Raw genomic sequence first — 7,500 nt, 5'->3', positions numbered from 1 at the left:
TGTCACACTCCTCCTCCCGTGTCGGGATTGGGTAATTTGCGCGCTGCTTTGCCTTCCTTGGATGTGGTAGCCGTTTCTCCGGCTCCCTCTCCGGAATCGAACCCTAATTCTCCGTCACCCGTCACCACCATGGTAGGCCACTATCCTACCATCGAAAGTTGATAGGGCGAGAAATTTGAATGATGCGTCGCGGCGCAAAGGCGTCGTCGCGATCCGTCGAGTTATCATGAATCATCGAACAGGCGGGCAAAGCCGCGTTGACCTTTATCTAATAAATGCAGCCCTTCCAGTCGTCGGGCGATGTTGCGTATTAGCTCTAGAATTACTACGGTTATCAGGAGTAGCGTACCATCAAACAAACTATAAGCGATTTAATGAGCCATTCGCGTTTCACGATCTGAATTAGTTCATACTTACACATGCATGGCTTAATCTTTGAGACAAGCATATGACTCTTTGGCGGGATCAACCAGGTAGCATTCCTCGATCGGCACGGCACACATGAGCCGCCCGAGCAAGCGGGCGGTCAGCGTGAACAAACGGTCGTTCATCTTGAGCAACAACTCTTGAATGGGCGAATGATTAGTTCAAACCCCGAAAAGCATACCGCATCCCAGGAGAAGCTGCTAGAAACCATTACCCATCCAACCACATCATTTCACGCGGGTCGGAGGACAACGGCCCTAGCATGAGCAGTTCACCCGACACCCCCGAGGGAATATCAAGCGAAGCTCTCTCTTTTAGGACATCTTAATACCTTTCAATGGGCATCGAGCGGAAAACTCCTTCACCCAAGGCCATGGGAGCACTTGTAGGCAACAACTGGCGGATTCACGAGTGAGCGGTTCAATGCACAAGCAAAGAGCCCGCCAACTCAATAAATCCGAACGCCACTCACGCGATTCGCTAGCAGCAAAAACGAGGTCATTATCCCTAACACACTAGGACACAACAAAGGTCCATTGGTGCGGGAAGCAAACCCCATCGTAGCCTGACTAGCCGCGAAAACCGGGGACAATCAGAACAACGATGCCTTGTCAGGGACATTTCCCCTAACGCACTAGGATCAATAAAGCTCAGTGGCTGCGGGGGTCCGACCCTTTCAAAGCACATGTAGCGTCGAAAACCGGGGACATTCCGATGGACATTCTAAGGACATTCTAAGCAACGAGGGACATTCCGAGACAGGGGGCGTATCGAGAATCGGCAATCGAGAAACAAAGCATCGATTAGAATACTTGGTGATCAAACAACGCTCAATAATGGTTTTTCGGACCCTTAGATACTATTTTGATTAGCGCATCATCGGCTTGGTCTTGGTGAGTATACTCACTAGCAAGCGGACTTCTTCGCTAATTAGGCTTCCACATTGCAATCCGTACTTAGCAACTAAAGATTGTAGTCTTACTCATTAGCACCTAATCACTCAGGGAAAACCAAGGGCAACAATTCTCAAAAGCCGATTTAAACAAACCCATCATAGCCGCACAAAACCGGGGACATTCCGAGCAACAATGATGCATTGTCCGGGGACATTTCCCCTAACGCACTAGGATCAATAAAGCTCAGTGGCTGCGGGGTCCGACCCTTTCAAGGCACGTGTAGCGTCGAAAGGGGGGACATTCAGGGGACATTCCGATCAACGAGGGACAACCCGGCTCAAGGCGTATCAGAATCGGCAATCGAGAAACAAAGCATCGATTAGATTACATGGTGATCAGACAACGCTCAATATAATCGGTTCGGGACACAATATTATGACTACCCATACATCAGCGCATCATCGGCTTGGTCTTTGTGATAACTCACTAGCAAGCGGTTTCTTAAGCTAACGACTCTCATCATTGCAATCCTTACTTATCGACTAAAGATTGTGGCCTTACTCATTAGCACCTAATCACTCAGGGAAAACCCAGGGGCAACGATTCTCAAAAGCCGATTTCCGACAAACCCATCACGGTAGCCTAGCAGGGGACAATCAGAACAACGATAACAGGGACATTCCGATCAACGAGGGACAACCGTCATAGAAGGGACCTCCTAGGCGTGGTGATCTTTCAAAAAAAAAAAAAAAAAAAACTTTTTAAAAAAAAACCGCATCTACTAGAAACCATTAGTCACCCACCACATCATTTCTGGGGCGAAGAAGACACGGACCTAGCATTAACGGTTCACCTAAAAAAAAAAAAAAAAAAAAGCCATCGATGCCCAAACCCGTCATAGAAGATTTTTTTTCAAAATAAATATTTTTAAAAAAAAAAAAAAAAAAAAAAAAAAAAAAAGTGGGTCTTACTCGATGGCCTTCTCAGTGTGCCGTCACTCCAGCTCATCGATGCCCAAACCCGTCATAGAAGAATTTTTTTCAAAATAAATAATTTTTTTTTTAAAAAAAAAAAAGTGGGTCTTACTCGATGGCCTTCTCCGTGTACCCGTCACTCCAGCACATCGATGCCCAAACCCGTCATAGAAGAATTTTTTTCGAAATAAATAATTTTTTTAAAAAAAAAAAAAAAAAAAGTGGGTCTTACTCGATGGCCTTCTCCGTGTACCCGTCACTCCAGCGCATCGATGCCCAAACCCGATGTAGAATAATTTTTTTCAAAAAAATAATAATTTACGGACAATAAATGTTTTTCACCATGCACCACGCCTCGGACTAAGGGTCTTACTCGAACGCCATCCTCGTGTACCCGTCACTCAAGCAATCGATGCCCAATCTCGTCTATGATAGTTCCCCCGAGTCATGGTGATTTACCACGGCACGGGGTTGTGCGGACTTACGATGGCCACAATAGCGGCCGATGCGATGCAAAACCGTGTGCCTCTCACGGGCCCCAGGAGCAGGATGCATGGCGGAATATTTTTTTCTCGATGAAGGGTCTTGCCATGCCCACGCCTCGGAGTAGGGGTCCTTATGCCTCGACAACATGCACCATGATGCCTAGCCCAACCGCTATATAACAATCATCAAAACCCGTGTGCACCTCACGGGCCCCAGAAACAGGTTTGCATGGCGGAAAAAAAAAAATTTTTTTCATCTTAGGAGTCTTACCATGCCCACGCCTCGGAGTAGGGGTCCTTATTCATACGCAAACATGCACCATGGTGCCCAGCCTCCCAGCTCCTCACTACCCCCTATAGAGGCTTTTTTGATAGTTTTGGTCTTGTAGCATGAAACATTGGGTGTGCAGAATAGCGATACGTTTTTGTAACGCCGTTTTGGAGGACCAAATGAGCTTCAATTTGGGAGCTTGATATATGGTTGGAAAGCTAACTTGGAGTACTTGATGCTGGAAAAAAAAAATTCGTCATTTGGAATTTTTTTGAGGGAGTTATGGGTCTCCGCAGTCGGGTCATTTTCTGCGGGCGCGTCTGCTGCCTAGATCTCGGTGTGGGGGGACTTTGGGGGACAAACCACGGATGATATTGTGCAAACCTTGCAATTTTGGGTAGCTAACTTGGAGTAGTTGGTTTTAGGCTCAAGAAAAAAATTATTCGGACTCGTTTCGGTCTCGGAAACCGCGTCGGGCGGCGGTGTCTCTATGCGTGTTTGGTGTGCCCTTTGTGTGGGTTGTGTTGGGCACTTTGGGCATCCTCCACCTCATTTTCCACCCACCTTGCACCTTAATATCACACTACCAATGGTTTTGAGCATTTGTAGGCCGTTGCTCGGGCAAATATGTCCCAGTGGAAAAATGCTCACGGTCTTGTCCGTTAGGTGGGTGTGTGTGCGTGTGGTGCGTCGTATGGGACCAACCAAGCATCTAGTGTCCGTTCCTTGTTAAAATTACCCTATGACCGTCACCAACAACTCTCTGGAAGTATTTGGGCACGGTTACCGGGATCTTAGTATCGGTAGTTGAGGTATAGCCTTTCATAGCTTGTCTTTGGGAAGCGTCGAGGAATGCAAGTCGGGATGACTTTCGGTTGGTTGTCCTTTATGACTCGTGGTCACCCTATCATATAATTACCTTAGAAACCTCCTAAATTAGCGTTTCACGCTTCGTTGCTCGGTAAAATCCGTTCCAAATTGAAAAATGCCCACGCATGGCTTTATAAGGCGCCGTGGCTGGCGGCAATGCACGCCCATGGCCTGGCAACTAACCTCAAAATGCCCCTTGGCAAAATGCCCCTTGGCAACTAACCTAACCTCAAAATGCCCCTTGGCCTAACCTCAAAATGCAACTAACCTCAAAATGCCTATGCATGGCTATTCAACGGAAGTGCTCGGTCACTTGGTGCCCATGGCCTCGGTAGCTAACCTCAAAATGCCCCTTGGCGTAGGCATTTCACGCCCATGGCCTGGGCAACTAACCTCAAAATGCCCCATGGCCTAGGCATTTCACGCCCATGGCCTAGTCAACTAACCTCAAAATGCCTAGGCATGGCTATTCAACGGAAGTGCTCGGTCACTTGGTGCCCATGGCCTAGCATTGCTCGGTCACTTGGTGCCCATGGCCTAGCATTGCTCGATCATTGGTGCCCATGCCTAGGCATTGCTTGCTCGGCCATTGGTGCCCATGGCCTGGCCCATGGCCTAGGGCTCGGTCATTGCTAAGCATTGCTCGGTCATGGCTAGGCACTTGCTGCTCATTGGCCTCATGGCCTGGCATTGCTTTGCACATTGGTGCCCATGGCCTAGGCATTGCTCGGCCATGGCTAGGCAATGCTCGGTCATTGGTGCCCATGGCCTAGGCAATGCTCGGTCATTGGTGCCCATGGCCTAGGCATTGCTTCATCATTGGTGCCCATGGCCTAGGCATTGCTCGGTCATTGGTGCCCATGGCCTAGGCATTGCTCGGTCATTGGCTCGGTCATGGCTAGGCATTGCTGCCATGCCTGGCATTGGTGCTCATGGCCTAGGCATTGATCGGTCATTGTGCCCATGGCCTAGGCACTTGCTGCTCACGGCCTGGCACTTGCTCATGGCCATGGCCTGCTCAATGCTCCGCCATGGTGGCCGTGGCCTGGGCATTTGCCTCATGGCCTGGCCTAAGCGTGCTCGGTCATGGTAGCCGTGGCCTGGGCACTTGCGCACATGGCCTAGCCTAGTGATCGGTCATGGTGCCCATGGCCTAGGCACTTGCCGCCTATGCCTAGGCCTAGGCACTTGCCGCCTATGGCCTAGGCAATGCTCGCTCATGGCCAAGCCAATGCTCGGTCATTGTGCCCGTGGCCTGGGCATTTGCCTCATGGCCTAGGCAATGCTCGGTCATTGTGCCGTGGCCTGGGCATTTGCCTCATGGCCTAGGCATTTGCCTCACATGGCCTAGGCAATGCTCGGTCATTGTGCCCGGCCTGGCATTTGCCTCACATGGCCTAGGCAATGCTCGGTCATGGTAGCCGTGGCCTAGGCACTTGCCGCACATGGCCTAGGCAGTGATCGGTCATGGTGCCCATGGCCTAGGCACTTGCCGCCCATGGCCTAGGCACTTGCCGCACATGGCCAAGCCAATGCTCGGTCATTGTGCCCGTGGCCTGGCAATTGCCGCACATGGCCAAGGCAATGCTCGGTCATTGTGCCCGTGGCCTAGGCATTTGCCGCTGGCCTAGCCATTCTTTGCTCATGTGCAGCAAGCGATGCCGTCGTGGTGGTGGTGGCGTGCCTGGCATTTGCTTATATATGGCCTAGCCATTCCGTCACTTGGTGACTATGCCTTGTCATTTTTTTATTCTCGGCACTTGTACCCCATGGTCTAGCCATTGCCATTGCTCATTCCCGACATTTGGTGCCCGCCTTCTTCTCTCATTGATCGATGATTCCGGCAATTGTTGGTTTCGACAAATCCGGTTTCTAGCCCACACCCCCAAATGTCTTCCGTTGGTGCTCAAATTTTGCGTGGCGCTTTATTTGACCCGTGAACTTACTATCGATTTCGGGAGATTTTTTAGGGACCGAAAAAACGTGTATTATACACTTCAATTTGGCCGTTAGGAGGTCGTGGGACCGGTTTCTTTTTCTCCTCTTTTTTTTTTATCACGCGTCCTACCTCATTTCAGGAGTTAACTTGTTCGATTTAAGCCTCAAATAACGAGCTTTAACTCATTTTCACGATAATCAGGTTTTAGGCGAATCCGGTTTCTAGCCCACGGCACCCCCAAATGTCTTCCGTTGGTGCTCAAATTTTGCGTGGCGCTTTATTTAACCCGTGAACTTACTATCGATTTTCCGGAGATTTTTTTCGGGACCGAATCCGAAAAAACGTGTATTATACACTTCAATTTGGCCGTTCGGGAGGTCGTCTGGGACCGGTTTCTTTTTCTCCTCTTTTTTTCAATCACGCGTCCTACCTCATTTCAGGAGTTAACTGTTCGATTTCAGCCTCAAATAACGAGCTTTAACTCATTTTCACGATAATCAGGTTTAGGCGAATCACTGTTTTACGGCACACGGCATCCCCAAATGTCTTCCGTTGGTGCTCAAATTTTGCGTGGCGCTTTATTTAACCCGTGAACTTACTATCGATTTCGGAGATTTTTTTCGGGGACCGAATCCGGCGTGTATTATACACTTCAATTTCGGCCGTTCGGGAGTCGTCTGGACGGTTTCTTTTTCTCCCTGTTTTTCAATCACGCGTCCTACCTCATTTCAGGAGTTAACTGTTCGATTTAAGCCTCAAATAACGAGCTTTAACTTTTTTCACGATAATCAGGAGTCGTGGCTAAAGCGATCGGTCATAGTGGTCATAGTAACGCTCATGGTCATGGTCAGGCAATGCTCGGTCATGGTGGCGTGGCCTGGCATTTGCCGCACATGGCCTAACCGTTCTTTGCTCATGGCTAAGGCAATGCTCGGTCATAGTAGTCGTGGCCTAGGCATTTGCCGCACATTTGCCCTTGTAACCCGTATGGCCCTAGCCATTGCCATTGCGCTCATTCAGACACTTGTAAATTTTTTTTACAAGTGTTATCATTTTATCCCATCGTTACCCATTCGACAATGACCTATTCGCTTCATGTGCCCACCACGGTGCCCTTGCATAGACTTGTAAAAATATATTTTGTACTTAGCATTTTTCCATCCACCCATCCCGATCATGTATGACCTCGTATTATTATAACATAATTGTGATGGAATTTTGGGGAGGGACGAATCGAGCGACATAGGGCTGAATCTCGGTGGATCGTGGCGTGCAAGGCCACTCTGCCACTACAATACCCGTCGCGTATTTAAGTCGTCTGCAAAAGGATTCACCCGCCGCCCGGTTAAAATTAATTCAAGCGGCCACCGCCGCATCCGATCCGATCGGCGGCTTAACCCGACCGTGCCCTTGGGGGCGAGGCCCCTCTTGTGGGTCGGCAATCGAGCGGCGGGCGTATGCATCGCCACGCCCGGATTCGACTTAGGCGTTGATCATAATCCGGCCCGGGTAACCGCGCCAGCGGCTTTTCAACCAAGCGCGATGACCAATTGTGTGAATCAACGGTTCCTCTCGTACTAGGTTGAATTACCATCGCGACAACTTTGTCATCGGTAGGGTAAAACTAACTTTGTCTCAC

At 49.5% G+C, this 7,500-nt stretch overlaps 1 non-coding gene across 1 annotated transcript in view; it reads right to left on the bottom strand.

The window, feature by feature from the left end:
- Positions 1 to 7,089: 7,089 nt before the first annotated feature.
- Positions 7,090 to 7,500, bottom strand: part of LOC141622936 (28S ribosomal RNA) — a 3,313-nt gene continuing 2,902 nt past the window's right edge. The window contains exon 1 of the ribosomal RNA XR_012533145.1: positions 7,090 to 7,500. This exon is cut by the window's right edge and continues 2,902 nt beyond it. This is a non-coding gene — a ribosomal RNA (28S ribosomal RNA).

This window comes from Silene latifolia, chromosome 1, assembly GCF_048544455.1.
Source record: "Silene latifolia isolate original U9 population chromosome 1, ASM4854445v1, whole genome shotgun sequence".
NCBI lineage: Eukaryota > Viridiplantae > Streptophyta > Magnoliopsida > Caryophyllales > Caryophyllaceae > Silene > Silene latifolia.
Note: the sequence above shows the minus strand (reverse complement) of the source record. Positions and strands in the feature narration are given on the sequence as shown.